The following is a 22,830-nucleotide window of genomic DNA, read 5'->3' as shown; positions in this document are numbered from 1 at the left end:
AGCTTCAACGGAGTTGCTTGATTCGTTTCTCGACGGGATTGGAACGACTCGGCTCTCTCGACAGAGGTCCCGTACGTGAGTTTGCGTGTCGCTAGCTCTAATCGACCAGATTGACTTACTCCGGCACCGTCGTCAGAACTTTTGCATAATTTGGCGATGGAAGAAATAAATCTGGAGATTTTGGTGATGGAGCGGCAAGGCAGCAATACGGCGGATCACACCCCAAACCCTATTGAAGTTCATCCGTAAATTTATGTGCCGCAGCCACGTAACGTTGCATCATCCATTCTCTCCTGTGTTCTACACCCTGATTGAGGCGAAGGAAGGAGGCGAAATCTCAGTAAGGTGACGGTTCTGCCGATGGAGACAATTATGGCGGAAGAAGAGAACTTATAAAAACACGCAGTTTGGCACAGAGGAGGCACGAAGGAGTCTTCATATATTTCTAAAGTAGCATGCGCAAGGCTGCACCCTATTTTTGAACAAGCTGCTCCTGATCCAAACAGGGTTGGTTAGCTCTCTGCAGTCCGACCAACATGCATTATGTGCTAACGGCCATGGTGAAGATCAGCTCAATGATCTCAATTCATGTAGTGGTGTCCACGATGGTGGTCATATGTAGACGCGGCATCTGCGGGATCTAGCCATCAGGCATGCTTGCCGAAGATATGGCCCACGTACAACGACATGCAGATTACCGTTTTGGTCAATGTGTGGCGGCAGTTAGGATGATCCACGTAGCTGCAGCTTGCAGGGTTTGACGGTTTGACTGCCTGGCCAAAGATGCAGCCTTTGCTGTACCTTGAGTCTCAACGGTATATTTCTTATTGCTTCATATGGAAAATTGCCAGAATGAATTATTATTTTGTGGCAGAAAGTAATCACAGTTTATCCTGAGATTACTCATCTGACCTCATGCAAAAACATCAAATCCTTTTTAAGACTACAGGAAATAGCTTTAGAGTTTACTATGGCCATAACAAATATGAGCTATTTGGTGAGCTGACATATGAGTCTAAAACATTGTACTATGTGGCGAAGCACTTAAGGAGGCAACAACTAACAGACTGTGGTTTGAAGAAAATAGAAAATCCAGTTGCCCACCATTGATCTCATTTATATGTGTAGAATACGGTCTTAGACAAATATATAATCTATCAGGATCGGTGGAAGGTTAGCTTAACTACAAATAATTTTTTCACCACGCAGACAATTGCCAACTCAAAGTCATCCTCTATCTGTTAGGCCGCTGAACTGTGATGATCTACAATATACATTTTGTTAGTTCAGTAGTTCGTTTCCTGCATAAGAGCCAACTGTTCGCAGGAAAAACACTGTATTTCTTATCGGCATGCAAAAAGAATTGTTATCTTGGAAAAATAATGAATTTTGATTATTACTTTCAACGGTGAATTTTTTTATCAGGTTAACAACTGTTAACAAGAAGTCTTAAATTTCCAGTCAAGCCTTTTGTTTCAGTAAGCCCAACTGATGTTTTTTCTTCTATGGTTATCAAGTGTTACAGGTCATTCCACAGTCATTATAATTTGTACTAAGAATCAGCCTGGTGCTCTATATTTGTAATCCATGCTGAATCTTTTACAATGGAGCTGTGTTAGCAACCTCAACAATGAAACACAGGCCAGCTTCATTGATGTCTATTTGAGGCTCAAGCTATATATCATTTTCCATGTCCCACCATGTTAGGTAACAGGATTAATTATGTTTTCGATGTATGCTATTTCTTCCCGATACATGCTTAAACTCGGATTATCTACAGTGGATATCTTATCATTGACTCACAATTAAATGAATATACGACGCCTAGACTCTGAATATAATCATATGCTTATGTCATGTAGCGTATAACGACTTCCTATATTTTATAATTCGGTCTTGGTTTTTCTGGACAGACATGAAAAGTTGAGGGAAGATTCAGGGTACATGTGGATTAGTAATTGTTGCCTACAATCCCATATCTTATACATAAAAAATTCCAATAGCTTTTGTTAATTTTGTGTTTGAATGTATTGCTTGCGGACATGCTGTGAACGATTATTCATGCTTATAATTTTGGATTGCTGATATTTGTTTAGATGTTTCCTTAGCGTTGCTCAAACATAATAGTGCTCATTTTACTTGCTGCTGCTGGTAAATAAATACATCAGTTTGATCTCAATTTGATAGGGTGTCTATGGAACGATGGTTTCTATTCAATTTAGTGGCATAATGATGCTAACGAATTTAACTATTTAGCTTAATATAAAAGAAGACATCTCTGTTTTTTGCTACTCAACTATGATATTAGTAGGCTCATAACAGATAATGTCACAATCATTCACTTAATTGTCTTTTTTTCTGCTATATATCTTTTTTCTATGGGAATGATTTTCTTCAGCTCTAAACATTCTGTCTTTACTTATAGGAGGCTCATTCCTAGCATCCATGACCTTACGGGTTTTTGGTACTAATTCTTGGGGCACCCAATTACAATTAATATTTTACAACGCAATTTTTTGTCGCACTGTTAGTTCACCTATCCCCACTGTACTATGCCTAGATATCTCTGAAGCCCCTTGGTCTCCTCAATTGTGTCTAGCTCCACCATATCTGCCACTGGCACCCATGATGCATCTGTCCTCCTCAATTGTACAGCTTCATCATTAAGGCGTCCTCCTCTTTGCTAAGGTTCTCTGCTTTCATCGCAGCCATGTCTGGGTGACAGAGTATTATCAATGTTGTTCTCTCCTCAGGCTGATGAACAAGACTATGCATCATATCAAAAATTCAACATCCTCACCCCTAGCATCCAACTCAGCCAAGAATATATACGTAATTAATTTGATTCCCTAGCTGTTCGCCGTCTTGACACCATGGGATGACTGTATGCAGAGTTCTCCCATCGTGAGTGCGTGCGGCTGCACGATCTGAGCGTCGATTCAACGACCACCAATTAAGACAGCACGCGTAGCTCCACAACACGTACATGCTTGGGTTGAATCTGCTGAGACATACAAGTATATGATCTAGCTTTAGATGCAGGCTTCTGGTTGATTCCGGTCAAGGCTAGCTAATTTTCAATTGGCCGGAAACACACGCACGCTACATCCCAGGTTAATGAATTTCAAGGAGCAGCTCGGCCGATGCTTTTGTATGGAAGCAAAACGCACGAGCGCCAACATGTCAGATGACTATGCATTGGTCTGCACTCCGTTGTGGGCCAGGTGCGCTCGAGAGTTAATATACCGGCCTCGGCCTCGGGCATGCTCTCGGTGTACTGCAAGCACCTGTGCAAATTCAGAGTATGTTCTTTATTTTCTCATCTTCGATTCCTTTGTGTTGCTTCCAGTGCCATATGTGTAAATTGCTAACTGCATGTACATGGGATAGATATCTACAATAAGTTGCAAAAGAATTACTCGCATATAGGCTGCTACATCGGTAATGACATGAATGTTCTTCTGTCATGATCTATTTGTAATACCTTGATTTTGTTTCCAAATGTTTTCAGAGTACTTTCATCATTACAGACTAAAACAAAATTTTGTTGTTGTTGTTGTGGCTGCTTGATTTCTCCATCGTAGGAAGAATAGGAAGTGAACAATTGTTCAATTCAGGTTTATGCACTGATGTGTGTGATATGTAAGCAAACATATTATTATATATTTGTCTAATGGTTGATTGCATGTTTTTAAATAAAAAATAAATATGCAATGAAATTACATGACATAGCAATCATAACTTATAGGACGTTGTCAAATCTTCTCTTACATTGCAGATGGTAGAGGAATAAACTTGCCTATATCAACAAAATTACAAAATAATGTTTTTGGCGACCATGTACTTGATCTGCATGTTTTGTTGTATACCCGTTCCTTCCAAGGCCTTTTGTTGAGCTAGAAAAAAAGATAGCAAACTACAATATCAACTTCACCCAACTAGGTCACAAATTTATGTCTTGGATTTCAGATGATTTCAGTTTGAACTGAAGCATCAATAGTTAATGCAATGCTTAATGTTATTGTTACCATGGAACAACTTGATTCCAGTGTAATTTTTTAATCTTCTTTATTTTTCAGGGAAGGAACCATCAAATTTGTGCGGCAACACTGACAAGTGTAGGTGTTTATTCAATAGTACGAATATGTTTAATAATTGGTATTACAAGCCATATTGCTTGGAGACAAGTGAGATGCTTCAAGTGCATGAGCCGTAAGGACCCCTTAATTATGTAGATGTCAAAAAAAACTGCAATTCTACCTGCCTGCACTAATTAATTCTATTGTAATCCTCATAGATGATTTTTACTATTTTATTTAGAGGTATAATCAAATCCTTTGACGTAATTTAGGAATACCTGAGGTCTAAGTGTCATATCTACCTAGGAAATGGAGAAGAGTAATACGGGTCAAAGCTTCTCTAATTTGATGCCGATAAACTTCCCAGCTATTAGTTAGACCAACACGATTAAGCCTGGGTTTGGCATTTGCCTTGCAATTTTTTGTCTATATTATTGTTATTTGACCGGCTTTTTCGTACTTTCACTGTCAGTTTTCCATGGTCAATTTTAAAGTAACTACAACACATCACTATTTATCAACTAAAAATCTGAGCCTAAAAGAATACAAGAAAGATTCAAATTATATGCATGCATTTTATTGCAGAATTATGAACAACTTGTGGAGTATTATTTATGTTTGCTACATATGATGAAGTCTATTACACAACATTAAAAATTTCATGTACACTTCAATTTTCTATACATATGTATAATGCTAGCCCGTGCAAATGCACGGGTTGACGACTAGTACTATAAATTACCCACGGGAATTTACGAATGTAACCAACTTGTGGAAGTAACTGTTATTTTGTTTGTTATGTACTTCTAACTAAACTTAGTGTATGGATGTGTGTATCGGTTGGGGCCGAGGCTAGGGCTCCTTCCCCTTATCCAACAGAAAGGATTTCCGTTATGGCGAAAGGGGGATGTGCTGCAAGGCGATTAAGTTGGGTAACGCCAGGGTTTTCCCAGTCACGACGTTGTAAAACGACGGCCAGTGAATTGTAATACGACTCACTATAGGGCGAATTCTCTCGAAAGTATAGAAATCGTTCCTGAATTACGAAACCAGTAAAACTCAGTCCCTGAACTAATCAAACCGGATAATTTTTGTCCCTGATAACACTTCCGGCGGTTTGAGTACGATGTGGACCTAGTTTTGAGTAGCACTGGCCACGTGGCCCGGTTTGATCGCCGCGTCTCTTAAGCTTAGGTTTCGGGAACTGATGGACGCCGGTAGCTGCTCCTTCATCGCACGAAGCTCAGCGCTTGGAAGCAGTCGAGCTGGCGCGCTGCCGTGGCCGAACCATCGAGTGCGCCAACAAGAAGCGCATGCCGGCGCCGGCGGGTTCCTCGTGATGGCGCTGTTCGCGCACTGGATGACGGCGGAGGAGCCCAACACACCAAACACTCAGGCTGTCCTCGCCCTACCCAACATTGTATCTTCCCCTGACCTGTTGTGGCGGCACAAATCGTGCGCGACGGCGCCAGCATAATCCTTGACTCAACGAGCAGAGTCCAGCATGGTGCCCAGTACTGTGAGCGGCGTCGAGGCTGTGCAGATTTTTGACCAGACGGAGGTGGCGGGGCAAGCCAAAGTGCGCGGCGGCGAGGCCGACCAGGGCGCACGGCGGCGTTGCCAGCCTAGTGCCGCATGCGCGTTCCCTCGGCCATGGCATTGGCTTGCTAAGGTTGGCCGAGCATGTGCGTGTGGTTGACTAGCAGAGCTTGCAGGTGCAGCTGGCTAGCTGTGTTGCCGGCGTGCTTCCTGTGTTCGTGCGTACGGCTTCCATGACGGCTTCCATGGAATCCATGTGCATGGCTGGGCGTCGGCGACTGCAAGAACGGCGATGGCGGCTAATGAATTCGGACGCGGCCCCGTGAGTTTCTTGCCGACCTGGAGGTGCTCGGCAGCCTCAGCCTACGCAACCTCGCCCGCCTGCTACCTCGAGCTCGGCCCCCGTGTGCGTTACCTCGAGCTCGGCCACGGCCACCTTGCGTGCCACCTTGAGCTCGAACGATACGGCGGCGGAGGTGGCATGTAGTGACACGCGTGGATGGGCACGCACTAGTCGACGAGCGGCGCCGACGCCGGCTGCCGGTGAGGCACCTGGAACGACGCGAAGGCTCGGCTGCACCGTGACAGCTTGACATCTCCGGGTACGGCGGCTGGCATCCCTGGCCGCCATACGCCTCACGGAGCATACGGGAATGCTGAACGGGACGTACAGACGGCGTGGTGCGGCTGGCTGAGGACGAGCTGGCGCGCGCCGGCGTGGAACACCTTCTCGCCCGTTTGCTACAGTGGCATGGCGGTCAAACCGGGCCACGTGGCCAGTGCTAGTCAAAACCAGGTCCACATCACACTAAAAACCGCCGGAAGTGTTATCAGGGACGGAAATTATCCGGTTTGAATAGTTCAGAAACTGAGTTTTACTGGTTTCGTAATTGAGGGACGATTTCTATACTTTTGAAAGAATTCAAGGATGAAAAATATACTTATCCCTCTTAAAAAACATGAATGTACACTATTCCCCGTATTAATTAAGATTATATACCTTATAATATCAATACAGATAGATAATATGGACTGGGCACATTTGACATATGCAAATAATTTTTTTATTTACCATTTGTATCATTTTACGTATGATATAAAGATGATGCCCATGCACTAAAGACGGATTTGCAACTGCCAATTTGCTAGTTTTTTTCCGAATGGAAGTGGTCGCTGAAATTGCAAACATGCCAAATGCTCATTTATTTTTACTGTTTTGCCCTCGATATCCCGTGTGTGCCTTTAATTTGCGCTCATCAAATTACCTAGGTTGGTCCATCCATCTATGTTGTAGTAGGTGTCATGAAAAGACAACAACAACCTAATAAAAACAAACAGGATAAAAATTTCATGTCAACATGGAGGGAAGGCACCCCACCTGGAAATATTTCCAATTTTGAGTTTTTACAAAGACACACAAGGGGTCACACGGAATGCACGGAATGTGAGGAAATGTAAATTTAAGTATTTTTAGCATTTACTCAAATCACACCAACCTCCACAGTCAATTCCATTGAAGATGCATAAGAGAACCTAGAACTAATGGCATCAACCTAGTGAAAGAAAACTCGATAGCACCAAACACCTCAAACAACCAACAATGCTTCTCGGTGATACTTCGTTTCATTACACCACTTAACCGGGGAGAACCAAGGTGTTCTGTTTCAGACCCTTTTCCTCCTCAACAGCCCCCATTTTATCTGTTGACATCCATGCCCTCCTGCTTCCTCCTAGGGTTTTTCTTTTCTTCCCACTGCTACCAGCAAGTGGTGGCGATGGTTGGTGCGATTGAGGTGTGACCTAACGAGACATGATGACTCTAATAGCAAGGAGGACGAGAAAGGAAACATGCATGGTTGTACATCTATGGTGGAAGGTTTGCAACGAAACCCTCGCTTCCAAGATCTACAAAAAGCTTGACCTAGATTTATTTTCTGGATAAGAATGTCTTATTTTATACTCTGGTGGGGGTTAGAGGTTGTCTCTTTGCTTGCAGTGTGTTTGCAAAAAAAGATGGAGGATTTCATGATACACGTTTCGTATTGGGACCATTGTTTATAAGCGGTAAGGCGAGCACCATCCGCGTTGATGCCTAAGCACCTAAAGCGGTCATATTTGTAAGGGGTTGCCAAGGTGCCTTACCACCTAAGCGTCTAAGGTATGACCCTTCATAAACAATGTTTGGAACTCCTTTACTTTCCAAGAACTTCTCAATTCAATAAAAAATTGTCGATGTCTTCAGTAGTATTCCTGAATCATACCACCAGTTCATGGAAAAAATAGACGTGTTATTCTCAATTAGCATGTCCTAATCTCTTTAGTAACTTCCTTCGTCCTGGTTTATTGCCCCGGGTATTTTGGGTCAAACTTATAAATTTAACTAATAAAACATACACTATATATCACAAAAACATATGGTGGGAATCCTCTTTTGGATATGAATCGAACAATATACTTTTCATAGCATCTAAATCATATTTTGTTGTACCACACGTTAAACAATATTTGTGGAATGTTAAGTATTTTCATGTGGTTTTAGAAAATGATAGTAAATTTCAAAGGGAAGTGTCCATGACATTTAAACAATGTTCATACTTTAAAATATGTACATGTCATTTTTAGAAGAAAAAAACATGAAATGCAAATATTTTTTGACGTAGTTTGTAAAAAAATAACCATTCAAACAAATGTTCATAACATTTAAAAAATCACACATTTAAAAATATGTTTGTGACATTTAAGAAAAATGTGCATGAAATGTAAAAAAATGTTCTCGCAATTTTTGAAAGTTTTTTCGTACAATTCAAAGAAAAATGTTTATGACACTTCAATAATGTTTCACATGTTTACAAATATGTTCATGATATTTTGGAAAAAAAATCAGTTTGTGTTTAAAATATGTCCACCTTTTATTTACAAAATGTTCGACGTGTATTTGAAAAATGTTCAACATGTGTTAGGAGTCAGATCCCATAGTTGTCCCTCGAAATCATAAAGCCTAATCATTAACACAAAACAAAAACAATCATATCTCACAGGGGTGAAATTACCCATCGGTTGTGAGGCGGCGGTTATTATACTTGTATGTGTACTTTGTTGTGGCATGGGTTGGAAGGCGGTTGCGACGGTTGTGGTTATGGTGATCGTCATCACCACCGACGTGGTTGTTGGCGTTCACGCTAGTGACCTCGAAACCACTGTTAGCTATGTCTTTAACCTTGTCAACGGAGTCAGATAGGCTGCCGAAGAGCCTATACATCACCTGGTTCTGGAACTCCTCCAAACTCCTACCTTGGGCACCTTGTCCTCCAATATCATATGACTTTTGGTGCTTCATATCTATTGTTGCTTGTGCGTGAGGAAGACGGAACCGACATTTTTGATTGGGACCTTGGGAAGGGGGAATTGTTGGGTGCATATTGGCACCTTGACGAAAACGCGGAGCGGCTAGGGCAGTGGTTTTAGGCATAAATGTGAACACAACGCACCGCATGCTTCTGTAGGTAGTTCAGGGGTGGTGGTTGCACACCATGACGTCAACCAGGAAGGCAAGGGTTGTGTGGAGTGTTAATAGATACGACGTGGGCTTAGGTGGGCAATTGTGGCATAGAAGCGACACACGGTGATAGCACTTATTGCCTATGTGCGGGACAACGAAAACTGTTGTTTTTAGTTGAGTCCTAGAGGAGGGGGAGTTGCTGAATGCATATTGGCACCGTGATGCAAACTGATACTGTGGCGTTATTAGGCGTAAATGTGAATATGGTGCATCTCGTGTAGTGCTAGGTCGAAGTTGGTGGCTACACGGCATGATGCCGACCATGCTAGAAGGGATGTGTGGAGTGTAAATAGACGTTGCAACGCATGCTCATGTGGTGGCGTGTGGCCATGTTCATAATTATGGCATACACACGACACATGGCTTTTGGTGCTTCCTATCATTTATTGTTTGTGTGTGAGGAAAACAAAACCGTCATTTTTGGTTGGGGGGAGGTATCTAGTGCACCGGGGCAATTTGTGCTACCGTGCACCGGACCCCGTTTACATTCAAAAATGTTCGGAAAAAATCCGGAAAAAACTTAGTGCATCGACACAATATCAATGTATGTTGTCACAAAAATTAAATCAAAATTCAAAACAATGCTCAAGATACAAAAATGATAAATTTGACATCAATGCAATAATGGGCCAAAACTGAAGCCCAACTTATGTTATGTACTATTCAGTGTTTAAATTTTTCATTCATGTATCTCGAACAATGTTTCAAAATTTAATTTGAATTTTTTTGAGAACGTATATTGATGTTGGTCAATGCACTAAATTCTTTCTGAATTTTTTGAACATTTTTTATTGTGCAACGGGTGACCAATGCCCCGGTGCACCACATATATCCCTGGGGCATGTAGTGGTGTTATTAGCCGTAACGCGAACACAGCGTGGTGCGTGCCCATGTAGTGGTAGGGCGTTTCTGGTGGTTGCAAGCCATGACACCCAGGCTGGCAAGGGGTGTGTGCAGTGTGAATAAACGGTGCGGCGCATGCTCTTGTGGTGGCATGTGACCATGTTGGTAATTATGGAATTCCTGAATCGCACCACCAGTAGACGGAAAAAACAAACATGTCATTCTCCATTAGCATGTCCTAGTCACTTTAGTTACTTCCTTTGTTCGGGTTTATTGGATCCCCTCCTATTTTGGTTCAAGCTTACAAATTTAACTAATAAAACATAAACTATGTATCACAAATACATATGGTGGGAAACCTCTTTTGAATATGAATCAAATAGTACACTTTTTATAGCATATAAATCATATTTGGTTGTACCACACTTAAAAAATATTTGTGGAATATTAAGTTTTTTTATATGGTTTTAGAAAATGATAGTAAATTTCAAAAAGAAATGCTTGCGACATTTAAAAAAATTCCACACGTTTACAATATGTTCATGACATTTTTAGAAAAATAATAATGTAAATGTAAATAGTTTTTCACGTAGTTTGTAAAAAATTCAAACCATTCAAAAGAGTGTTCAAAACATTAAAAATGTTCAAGCATTTAAAGTTATGTTTATGACATTATAAAGAAAATATTCATGAAATGTAAAAAATATGTTCCCAAAATGTTCAAAATTTGTTTCGTACAATTCAAAGAAAAAATTTCATGACACTTTAATAACGTTTCACATGTTTAAAAATATGTTCATGATATTTTTAAATGTTCATACATTTAAAAATATGCCCATCACATTGTTTTAATGTTCATAAAATGTACAAAATTCTTCACGTATTTTAAGGAGATGTTCTGTACCATTAAAAATATGTTTATGACATTTGAAAATGTTTCTAATATTCAAATATGTGTTCCTGACATGTTTAAAAAATGGTCATCGTGTATTCATAAATGTTTAACGTGTGTTCGACAAACGTCCAACATGTGTTCGGAAAAGTGTTCAATATGAACTTGAAAAAAATTGTTGTGGATCTAAAAAATATTTTACGTGTATTCAAAAAACAAGATGTATTTGTAAAAATGTCACCGTGTATTACAGAAAGGAAAAATAAGAAGAAAAGGATACAAAAATGAACAAACAATTAAAAGAAAATTCTAAAAATGAAAACCGATAAACTAGTTGAAAAATAAAGGAAAAAACTCGATGAAACTTCCCCAAAACTAATACCCACTGTGCATATATGGAAATTTCTGAAAACGGTTCACACACAACATTTGTTGCGTCCGCCCGTTCGCGCAAACGCTGTAGGGGAGAGCTATATTTGTCTCAAAATAAGTTCTAGACTTTTGTTCCGCTATGGTAGGTTATTATGATGTCTTACTTGATATTTATGTTGGGAAGATCTAGATGAGTACTCCAAACTATCAATTCAAAAGATATAGACTTCCATTTTGAACAATTATATGGAAAAGAAATGTAAAAAATGTCAATTCTTGGTACTAAAATGAAGGAAATGAATATATACCCAAAATTTCATTAGTTGGTCTTTGCTCGAAACAAATGTCTGTTGGATGGACTGGTACTGAAACTATCTAAGATACTACAAAAGGGCTATAGAGAAGCTATTTTCTTGTGAAAAACATTCCAAAGAAACTCAAATAATTTTAGGGCATGTTGTGGAGACACTGAGGTGATATAATTTTCGAAGAGTTCATGTACTCGTTGATGACATGTTTGCACCTTTTATGGCTTATTACTATTAATATTTTTTTTCTTGCAAGATGTTACAGATATTTTACATAACCATCCCATATTATGAATATGTTGAGCTCTTAGAAAATTTGGTGTGAAGCAAGAAGTTTTATTGTAGCCTTATGATAAGGATATTCAAAGCCTAATTAAATTTAACTACAGCTTATTGGAGCTAAAGGAAAGCACATGTGATAAAATTTCATAATAGAAAATACCCATGGGAATTTATGAATGTAACGAACTTGTGGAAGTAACTGTCATTTTGTTTGTTATGTGCTTCTAACTAATCTAGGTGTCACAGATGGATGTGGGTATCGGTTGGGGCCGAGGCTAGGGCTCCTTCTGCTTTTCCAACAGAAAGTATTTCAGTTATGCACAATCAATTAATGAGATTCAATTAGACTGTTGTATGGAAATAATCTAAAATATTTAGGCCCTTTCACAGTTCTGTATTCTTTAAAAACATGAATAAGCTATTGTTCCCCGGACTAAATTAAGATTGTATACCTTATAATATCAATACAGATGGATAATATGGACTAGGCACATTAGACATATACAAATAAAAAATTATTTACATTTGTAGTATTTTATGTGTGATATAAAGATGATGCCCGTGCACTAAAGACGGATTTGCAACTGCCAATTTGCTAGTTGTTCCCGAATGGAAGTGGACGCTCAAATTGTAAACATGTCAAACCCTCATTTATTTTTACTGTTGCCCTTGATATCATGTTTGTGCCTTTGATTTGCGCTCATCAAATCTTACATTCTTAAGAAGCTGGTCCCAATTCTCTCAACATGCAAAGTGTCCACCTCAACGTCCCCACTAAGGCCATACACTTAAGTATTCTCCTCCACTAAGCCATGCAAAATCTGCCAAATAAGCTAACGTCCCCACTAAGGGCATGTTCTAATGTCCACCCAACTCCACAAACTCGTCAAATCCAGCTTCTCATTGCAGCTTCCAACTCCATGCAGCGACACGAATGTGTTCGATAGCATCGCCAGCTTCTTGCTTCGTCATCACGGGCTGGCAGCATCGCTGGCTTGTTTGAGCGCCAAAATGGGCCGGCTGGACCAGCCCAGGTCAGCCAGCCTGTGTACGAGAGAGGAATTGCTGTATCGATTCGAGGGGGGACGCTCGTGCCATCTATTTCGAAGGGGAGGAGGACGAACCGTTTTCTTTGGCGGTGGCAAGTTTTTGTAAATATGACAAACTCCCAGCTTCTCAATTTGGTGGAGCTCGGCTTTTCCAGCTTCGCATTTTTGCACTACGGGTTGCCTCAGCTTCTCATATTCCACTTCTAGGAGCTAAAACGTTTGGCCCAACTCCAAGTTTGGAATTTGTGGAGTTGGAATCTGGAGGGCTGCAGAACAGGCCTTAAGGCCATGCATTTAAGTCTTCTCTCCCACTAAGCCATGCATTAAGCTATGCAAAATTTGCCACATAAGCGAACTTATAATTTACAATTTTTTTGCATTAGTCTATGCATGTAACGCTGCCACATCATACATGCATGTTAGTCATCCTTCACATTTTTGTTCGAAATGATATTTTTAACAGTAATTCAAAAGTTTATATTCTATTTTTAGAGACTTTCTTTTATTCATTTTCAAGCTTATATATTCTTTTCATTAGATTTAGTTATTTTTTAGCAACTATTTACACATTTTTCCATAAAGTTACCGCAGCAATGCGCGGGGTATCATCTAGTTAACTAGGTTATTTCATCCATCTATGTTGCAGTAGGTGTTATGCAAAGACGATAACAACCTAACAAAAACACAAAACATAAAAATTTCATGTCAACATGGAGAGGAGGCACCCCACCTGGATAAGTTTCAAATTTTGAGTTTTTTCGAAGACAAACAAGGTGTCGCATGAAATTTGAGGAAATGTAAATTTAACTATTTTTACCATTTACCCAAATCACACCAACCTCCACATTCAAATCAATTGAAGATGGCATTAGAGAACTAGAAACAATTGCATCAACATAGTGAAAGAAAACTCGATACAACCAAACACCTCAAACAACCGATAATGCTGCTCGATGATCCTTTGCTTCATTGGACCACTCATCTGGGGGAGCAAGGTGTTCTATTCCATACCCTTTACCTCCTCAACAGCCCACTTTATCTGTGACAACCATGCCCACATGCTTCCTCCTCCTAGTTTTTTCTCTTCTTTCCACTACCACCAACAAGTGGTGGCGATGGTTGGGGTGATTGAGGTGTGACCTGACGAGACATGATGACTCTAATAGCAAGGAGGACGAGAAAAGAAACATGCATGGTTGTAGATCTATGGTGGAAGGTTTGAGACAAAACCCTCGCTCACAAGAGCTCCAAAAGGCTTGATCTAGATTTATTTTCTAGATAAGAATGTCTTATTTTATACTTTGGTGGGTTCGGAGGTTATCTCTTTGCTTGCATCATGTTTGCAAAAAAAAGATGGAGGATTTCATGCTGTATGTTTCATTTTGGAACCATTGTTTATAAGCGGTAAGGCGACCTAAGGCGAGCACCATCGGCGTTGACGCCTAAGCAGGTACAACGGCCATATTTGTAAGGAGTTGCCAAGGCGCCTTATAACCTAAGCGATGTCTAAGCGTCTAAGATAGGACCCTACATAAACAATGTTTCGGACTCCTTCTATTTCCATGAACTTCCCAATTCAACAAAACTATTGATGTCATCAATAGTATTCCTGAATCGTACCACCAGTTGACTGAAAAATTGACGTGTTATTCTCAATGAGGAAAGTATCATTTTCCCATGAAATCCTCTATGATGCAATTTCCCCCTCAACTCTAATACCGAATCAATCAGCTCCTCAAATCTTTAAAACCGGATCAGTTCCCCCTGGGGTGGTTTTGGACTTGATTTTGAGTGGTTTTGACTCGCCCCATGTACCCGCTCTGCTCTCCTCCGTTCCATATCGCTTCAGATCCTGCCAGTCATGGACTCAGGTTCTACCTCTGCTTACTAATTAACAATGTCGATGCGCAGACGTGCTGGACAAGCTGACCGTGCTTTGGGGCGCCTGCATGGGAGACGCCTACTCCTGGTCCTCCAAGCGGAGTTACAAGACCGGCTATGTCTGGCAGACTGGCACGACCTCACCGCCGATGTTCCCGTGCACCCACCAGGCGCCAGCGGCGCTGAGTACGCGCTCAAGGGCTCCGAGCTGCTCCGCCTCCTCCCTGCACGACGCCTCCACTGGCTCATCCTTGTCCTCCTCCACCTCTAGATGCTAGGTCGGGAACGAGGAGATGCCCACAGCGTCCATTAGCAGGGGCCACGGCCGATGCAAGAACTCGATCTCCTTCGACATCGGCGAGTACAGTGTGGTCGTCGTGCAGTGGCACTGTGTTACGACCTCTGCTCCCCCTGGCCCAACTACTGCTACGCCCATTGGGCCGGAACGGCCCCGTCGACAAGTCAAGCCCAACAGTTGGCTGGCGGCCCAAGTCTGGGACACCACTCGCTAGGTTAAGTATCACCTGTTCCCCTCCTGTGCGGGGTGGCGTTGATGTAATCGGCTAGGCGGTGGCTCTCCTCTCCCGGTCCCCTTCCCTTCTCCACCTAGAACATCCGATCGGCCAGAATTCTTGTATCCTTGATCCTGTAAGAGAATTATTGTAGTGGGAGCCTAACAAGTGGCATCAGAGCCGTCCCGATCCACCCCAAAAAATTTCTCACCGCCATCAATCTGGCCGGCTGCTTTCCTTCAATTATCCAGACACAACGTGGCAAGGTCACGGCCATGGAGGAGGTCAACAAGGCTCTGGCTTACCTGACGGCGATGATCAGTGCCATGTCCGCCTAGATCAGTGAGATCCACCCGGTGGTTCTCGAGCTTCAAGGGTGGCGTCCGATGATTGAGCGATCCATCGACGAGTTTCCTGCGAAGGTGACCGATCTCCGCCAACACATCCAGGCACCACGCCCGGTGTCCGAGCAGGCGCCCGATCCGGTGCTGCCGAAGGAGATGGCGCCCCTGATCTGCCTCTTCGACCTGCCGCCCTGCTTCCGGCCACGGCCGGCGCGTCCCTCGCTCGACCAGGCAAGCAGCCACACGCTCGCGGTGACAGCAGTCACGGGCCCGGTGACCACGGCGTTGCACATGATCTTCGGGGGAAATCGGTGGGTGATAATCACACCCCACGATTGCCTCTGGCCACTGGTATGTCCGATTTCCTTCTATATGGCGAGCAATCGTTCTTAGGGGACCGGGGGTATCACCGTTTGCCACCACCGCCGCGGTTCGATTTCCCTGTTTTCGACGGGACGAACCCGAAGGCTTGGCGTCTTAAATGTGAAGCTTACTTTCATGTCTGCACCCTTAGCCCTGACAATTGGGTTAGCTGCGCTGCCATGTATTTCACAGATGGGGCGCTCACCTGGCTCCAATCCTCCCAAGCTCACTTGCAGTATCAGGATTGGGGGGGTTTTGCTGCTGCAATCTGCACCCGGTTTGGACGTGAGGAATTCCAGAACATGTTAAGGCAGTTTAATAGGTTGAAACAAACCGGCACAGTGGCAGAATATGCAGAGCAATTTACTCAAGTTATGCATCACTTCCTGGCACATCACCCCTCTTGGGATCCTGCATTTTTTGTTACCCAACTCATGGAGGGTTTGCAGCGTGATATTCATGCAGCTGTTGTCTTGCATTGACCCCAAACTCTGGATACTACTGTGGATCTCGCATGTTTGCAGGAAGAAGTGGTGGACGCATTCTGGTGGGACGATGGGCGCCACTTGTTTCCACCTTCGCTACCAGTGACTGGACGCGCTACGCCGCGCACGGCACTGCCGCTTCCGCCACCCCCACCGAAGCCAGGCGTCGCGGTACCGGAGGCGCGACGAGAGGACCGTCGCGACCACGACAACAACAAGTTCACCTCTAATGATGACAAGCTGGCGGCTCTCCGTGCCTATCAACGTGCCAAGGGTCTCTGCTTCACCTGCGGCGAGCGATGGAGTCGCGAGCACCGGTGCGCCCCTACGGTACAACTACATGTCGTCGAAGAGCTTCTTGAAATGCTACAAGGCCAGCCTGCCGAGCAAGGGCAAGGGGAATCTGCGCCAAGTGAAGCAGACTGTTGTGTTCTGTACAAGGAAGCCCTCGAAGGAGCCGAATCACCCACAACAATGCGATTGCACGGCTGGGTGCAGGACCGAGAGGTCTTAATGCTGGTGGACTCTGGATCCTCTCATAGCTTCATTAGCTCGACCTTGGCTCATCAACTGCAAGGGGTCCAGAGCGCGCGCCGCCCACTGTCTGTGCGCGTTGCTAATGGCGGCGTCCTTCGCAGTGATCAGGAGATACCCAAGTGCGAATGGCGTTCCCAGGGGGTCAAATTCACCACTGACCTCAAGGTCTTGCCCCTGGGATGTTACGATGTGATACTGGGAATTGATTGGCTGGCTTGTCACAGCCCGATGCAAGTGCATTGGCTGGAGAAGACGATGGATTTTCAATACAACGGAGTTCCAGTGCATCTCTGCGGTGCCCGAGCCGATGTTACTCGATGTGATCTCATCTCAGGGGTGGAACTACACCATCTGCTCGAGCAAGATGCATTCACCAGGGTGGTTCAGCTATGTGCTACTGTGCAAGACATGGAGCAGCCCCCATTACCGGCGGCGATTGGAAATCTCATCGAGCAATATGGAGTCCTGTTTGAAGAGCCAAAAGGATTGCCACCACAAAGATCTTTTGACCACTCGATTCCGCTGGTTCCCGGAGCCCGTCTAGTGAACCTGCGTCCATACAGGCACAACCTAGGACAGAAGGATGAAGTGGAGAAGCAACTGGTTGAGATGTTAGAGCAGGGCATCATTCAGCCCAACGTGAGTCCTTTCGCATCCCCGGTCTTGCTGGTACAGAAAAAAGACCTCACTTGGTGATTCTGCGTCGATTACCGGCACCTCAACGCTGTAACCATCAAGAATCGTTACCCTCTACCAGTCATTGAGGAGCTCTTGGATGAGTTGGCAGGCTCACAGTTTTTTACAAGCTTGGACATGCGAGCGAGCTACCATTAGATTCGCATGAGGCCTGAGGATGAGCACAAAACGGCATTCAAGACGCATCATGGTCATTTTGAATTCAAGGTCATGCCCTATGGTGCTACGGGGGGCCATCAACTTTTCAAGGAGGCATGAACATTGTCCTATCACCTCTGCTTCGAAAAGGCGTACTTGTCTTCATTGATGACATCTTAATACATAGCGAGGACGAGGACTCGCATCTCAGCCTGCTCCAACAGGTCTTCCAGCTCTTGAAAAAACACAATCTGAAGGTCAAGCTTAGCAAATGCTCTTTCGTGCAGCCAAAATTGGTCTACTTGGGCCATGAAATCAGTGGGGAAGGTGCCCACACAGATCACAAGAACATTCTGGCCGTTCAGCAATGGCCGATGCCCAGCAACATCAAAGAAGTGCGTGGATTCTTAGGCCTGGCAGGGTATTACCGCAAATTTGTTCGGGGGTTCACAGTCACCAGTCGACCACTCACAGACTTGCTCAAAAAAGGTGTCGTGTTTCGCTGGACAGACCTCGAAGACGGCGCTTTCCGTGCCCTTCAGCAGGCACTGGTTACGGTGCCGGTGCTGGTGTTACCCAACTTCACAAAAACCTTCAAGCTGGAAATAGACGCATCGGATCAAGGCATTGGAGCAGTGCTCTCCCAGGATAAGCACCCGATCGGGTACTTGAGCCGTGTGTTGGGGCCACGCAACCGACTCCTGAGCACATATGAGAAAGAAGGCTTGGCGATCCTGATGGCAGTTGATCACTGGCGAACATACCTCCAGAATGATGAGTTTATTGTGCATACAGACCAGCGAAGCCTCATTCACCTTGAAGATCAACGCCTGGCCACTCTGTGGCAACAGAAGATAATGGCCAAACTGTTGGGACTGCGCTACCGCATTGTGTACCAGAAAGGAATAGACAACCGCGCCACAGATGCCCTCTCGCGCGTACCGGGACCCCCCCATGGCGATTTGACAGCTATTACCACTGCAGTACCAGCCTGGCTCGAGGCAGTTCAGCAAGGGTCCGAGGGCGACCCCGCGGCTCAACGCCTGCTGGCCCGCTTGGCCACACAGCAAGGCAACCTCGATGGGTACACACTACAGGAGGGCATCATTCGGCAACATGGGCGCATTTGGCTGGGTGACAATGTGGACTTATAGAAACAACTTCTGGATGCTCTACACACAGGAGCAATTGGGGCCACTCGGGATTTAATGCAACCTACCGACGGGTTCGACGCCTATTCACCTGGCATGGACTGAAACACCATGTCAAGCTCTTTATTGAGGCATGCCAGATATGCAAACAAGCCAAGCCTGAACGGGTCCGTTACCCCGGCCTGCTGGAGCCATTACCGGTGCCTAACCAAGCATGGCAAATGATCACAATAGACTTTGTGGAGGGTCTTCCCCGTTCATCTGGCTGCAATTCCATCTTAGTGGTTGTGGACAAATTCTCTCTATGCTCACTTCATTGCCTTATCTCACCCATTCACTGCCTTCCAAGTGGCGCAGGCGTTTCTGGCTCACGTCTACAAGCTACATGGATTGCCCGAGTCCATTATCTCCGACCGGGATCCCATCTTCACGAGCACCCTGTGGAAAGAGTTGTTCCGTCTCACTCATACCAAGTTGCGGATGAGCACAGCGCACCACCCGCAGATGGACGGGCAAACGGAGCGAGTCAATCAGTGTCTCGAAACCTTCCTTCGCTGCTTTGTCCACGCGTGCCCTACAAAATGGTATGCATGGTTGCCTCTTGCTGAATTTTGGTATAATACTTCACCACACCCTGCTCTGCACACCACTCCCTTTGAGGTTCTCTACGGGCGCGCGCCTCGCTACTTCGGTATCATCGACCCCGTCGCGTGTGCCTCCCCGGACTTGTCGGATTGGCTGCAAGACCACGCGCAGATGGAGGCCTTGATCCGCCGGCATCTTCTCCGAGCGCGCCAAGCCATGAAGGACTCCGCCGACAAGCGTCGATCTGATCGGGTGTTCGCCGTCGATGACTAGGTTTTCCTCAAGCTTCAACCGTACGTGCAACGCTCCGTGGCTACCCGTGCCAATCAGAAGCTAGCTTTCCGCTACTTCGGGCCGTACAAGGTTCTCCAACGCGTTGGCGCGGTCGCGTACAAGCTACAACTTCCAGACTCCACCTTGATACACCCTGTCTTCCATGTTTCCCAGCTGCGTCAAGCTCTTCCACTGAACAAGTCCAAGACCAGCTCCATGCAACAGCGGCGGCAAGTCCGGTTCCAGAGGAGATCCTGGAACGCCGGACTACGCAACGCGGCCGCTCGGAGGTACCTCAGGTTTTGGTGCGCTGGACTGATCAGCCATCGGAATTCGCGACATGGGAAGATTCTGAGGAGCTCCGGCAGCATTTTTCACGGGCACCAGCTTGGGGGCAAGCTGTGTCTCAAGGAGGAGGGGGTGTTACGGCCTCTGCTCCCCCTGGCCCAACTACTGCTACGCCCATTGGGCCGGAACGGCCCGGTCGACAAGTCAAGCCCAACAGTCGGCTGACGGCCCAAGTCTAGGACACCACTCGCTAGGTTAAGTATCACCTGTTTCCCTCCTGCGCGGGGTGGCGTTGATGTAATTGGCTAGGCGGCGGCTCTCCTCTCCTGATCCCCTTCCCTTCTCCACCTAGAACACCTGATCGGCCAGAATTCTTGTATCCTTGATCATGTAAGAGAATTATTGTAGTGGGAGCCTAACACACTGGGGCGGACGTCGCCACACGGACTGGCGAGAGACGCCGCCGGCACCGGGGCCCAGAGCCGTCTCCGCCACAAGAGCTTACGACAGAGCTCGAAGCTGATGAGGTCTCGCTGCCGACATCGTCCAGCAGCCCCGACACGCTGGAGATGCTCATCAAGAATGACGCCTGCGTGGCCTCCGCCTCAAACACCGCCGCCGCTCGCCGGGAGGAAGAGAATGCGGGCATGGCGCGGCAGGGCGTGATCGCGGCGGTCGGATGAGCGCGTCAGCGGTGCTGATGCAGCTCATCTCCTGCAGCGGCCAAGCTGGACGCCGGTCCGGGTGATGCTAGGCACACAGAGCGGTTCCTGCACGGGCAATCGGACTTGAGCAGTAGCATGGCAGCAAATGGCTACTCGGGAAGCATCGGCGTCAGTGTAGGCATGGAGTGGGAGTACTTCTGCGGCAGCCTGGTCGAGACCAAGAAGACGGTGAGCGGCGAGCATGCCAGACACGGAGGCGAGCTAGGCGCACACTGAAGACGTGAAGTGCATGGTTATAACCGAGAGAAGTGCACGGTCTGGGTCAAAACCACTCAAAAATCAAGTCCAAAACCACTTTAGGGGGGAATTGATCCGGTTTTAGAGATTTGAGGGGCTGATTGATCCGGTATAGAAGTTGAGGGGAAAATTGATCCATCAAAGAGGATTTCGCAGGAAAACGATACTTTCCTCATTCTCAATTAGCATGTCCTAATCTCTTTAGTAACTTCCTTCGTCCTGGTTTATTGCCCCGGGTATTTTGGGTCAAACTTATAAATTTAACTAATAAAACATAAACTATATATCACAAAAACATATGCTAGGAATCCTCTTTTGGATATGAAGCATCTAACAGTATATTTTTCATAGCATATAAATCATATTTTTGTTGTACCACCCGTTAAAAAATATTTGTGGAATGTTAAGTTTTTTCATGCGGTTTTAGAATATGATAGTAAATTTCAAAAAGAAATGTCCCTGACATTCAAACAATGTTCATACGTTTAGAAATATGCGCATGATATTTTTAGAAAAAAAATACATGAAAATAAAATATTTTTCCCGTAGTTTGTAAAAAAAATCAAACCATTCAAATAAATGTTCATAACATTTAAAAAATGTTCACCCATTTAAAAATATGTTTGTGACATATTAAAAAAATATTCATGAAATGTAAAAAAAATTGAGGAATTTTTTAAAGTTTTTTCATACCATTCAAAAAAAAATGTTCATGGCACTTCAATAGTGTTTCACATGCTTAAAAATATGCTCATAATATTTTGGAAAAAAAATCAGTTTGTTCAACACGTGATAGGGGTCAGATCCCATAGTTGTCCCTCTAAATCATAAAGTCTAATCATTAACGCACAACAAAAACAATCAGATCTCATAGGGATGAAATTGCCCATCGGTTGTCATGAAGGCGGCGGTTATTAGACTTGTATGTCTGCTCTGTTGTGGCAAGGGTTAGAAGGTGGTTGCAACGGTTGTGGTTCTTGTGATCGTCGCCACCACTGGCATGGTTGTTGGCGTTCACACCGGTGACCTCGCGACCATCGTTTGCTCCGTCTTTCACCTTGTCATCAGAGCCAGATAGGCTGCTGAAGAGCATAAACATCACCTGGTTCTGAAACTCCTCCAAACTCCTACCTTGGGCACCTTGTCCTCCAATAGCCTCCAACCACTACAAAAAAAAGACACATCTGTGACATCATGGCCCCAACAAAAACTTTTTCTATCATGGATGTGACACCTTTGTGACTCTATGATGATAATTATGACAAAAACACGTATCATCTTAGATGTGGTGGGTTCCTACTTCTATGGTAAACAATTATGACAGAAAATAGGCTCTTTTGTTTTGGGCAGGCCGGAGGCGCACCTGCATGACATTCTTTGGTTCGTCCATGACGTAAAAAATCGTGGTAGAAGTGAGGGCGAGAAAAATTTCTGGGAGTTCCCGGTTACGGTGGGCAATCGGGGGTGGTCGGGCCTGAGCGATGCAGTCATTTGCATGTTTCTCTCGTACGCGCGCGTTTGTGCGAGCCGATGTTCGCTAACTAAATCCGAGCAAGGCGTTCTCTTACTGAACCCGAGCGATCGATCCCTTGCACTACGTACTGAACCTGATCGATCCCTTCGCTGCTAACTAAACCCGAGTGATTCCTTTGCTCCTAACTAAACCCAATTGATCCTTCTCGATGCTTACTG

The 22,830-nt window shown here is 44.7% G+C and overlaps 1 pseudogene; it reads left to right on the top strand.

Moving 5' to 3' along the window:
* LOC125519067 overlaps positions 1–21,117 on the top strand; it is a 39,595-nt pseudogene extending 18,478 nt beyond the window's left edge.
* The last annotated feature ends 1,713 nt before the right edge of the window (positions 21,118–22,830 follow it).

Source organism: Triticum urartu, chromosome 7, assembly GCF_003073215.2.
Source record: "Triticum urartu cultivar G1812 chromosome 7, Tu2.1, whole genome shotgun sequence".
NCBI classification, from domain to species: domain Eukaryota; kingdom Viridiplantae; phylum Streptophyta; class Magnoliopsida; order Poales; family Poaceae; genus Triticum; species Triticum urartu.
Note: the sequence above shows the minus strand (reverse complement) of the source record. Positions and strands in the feature narration are given on the sequence as shown.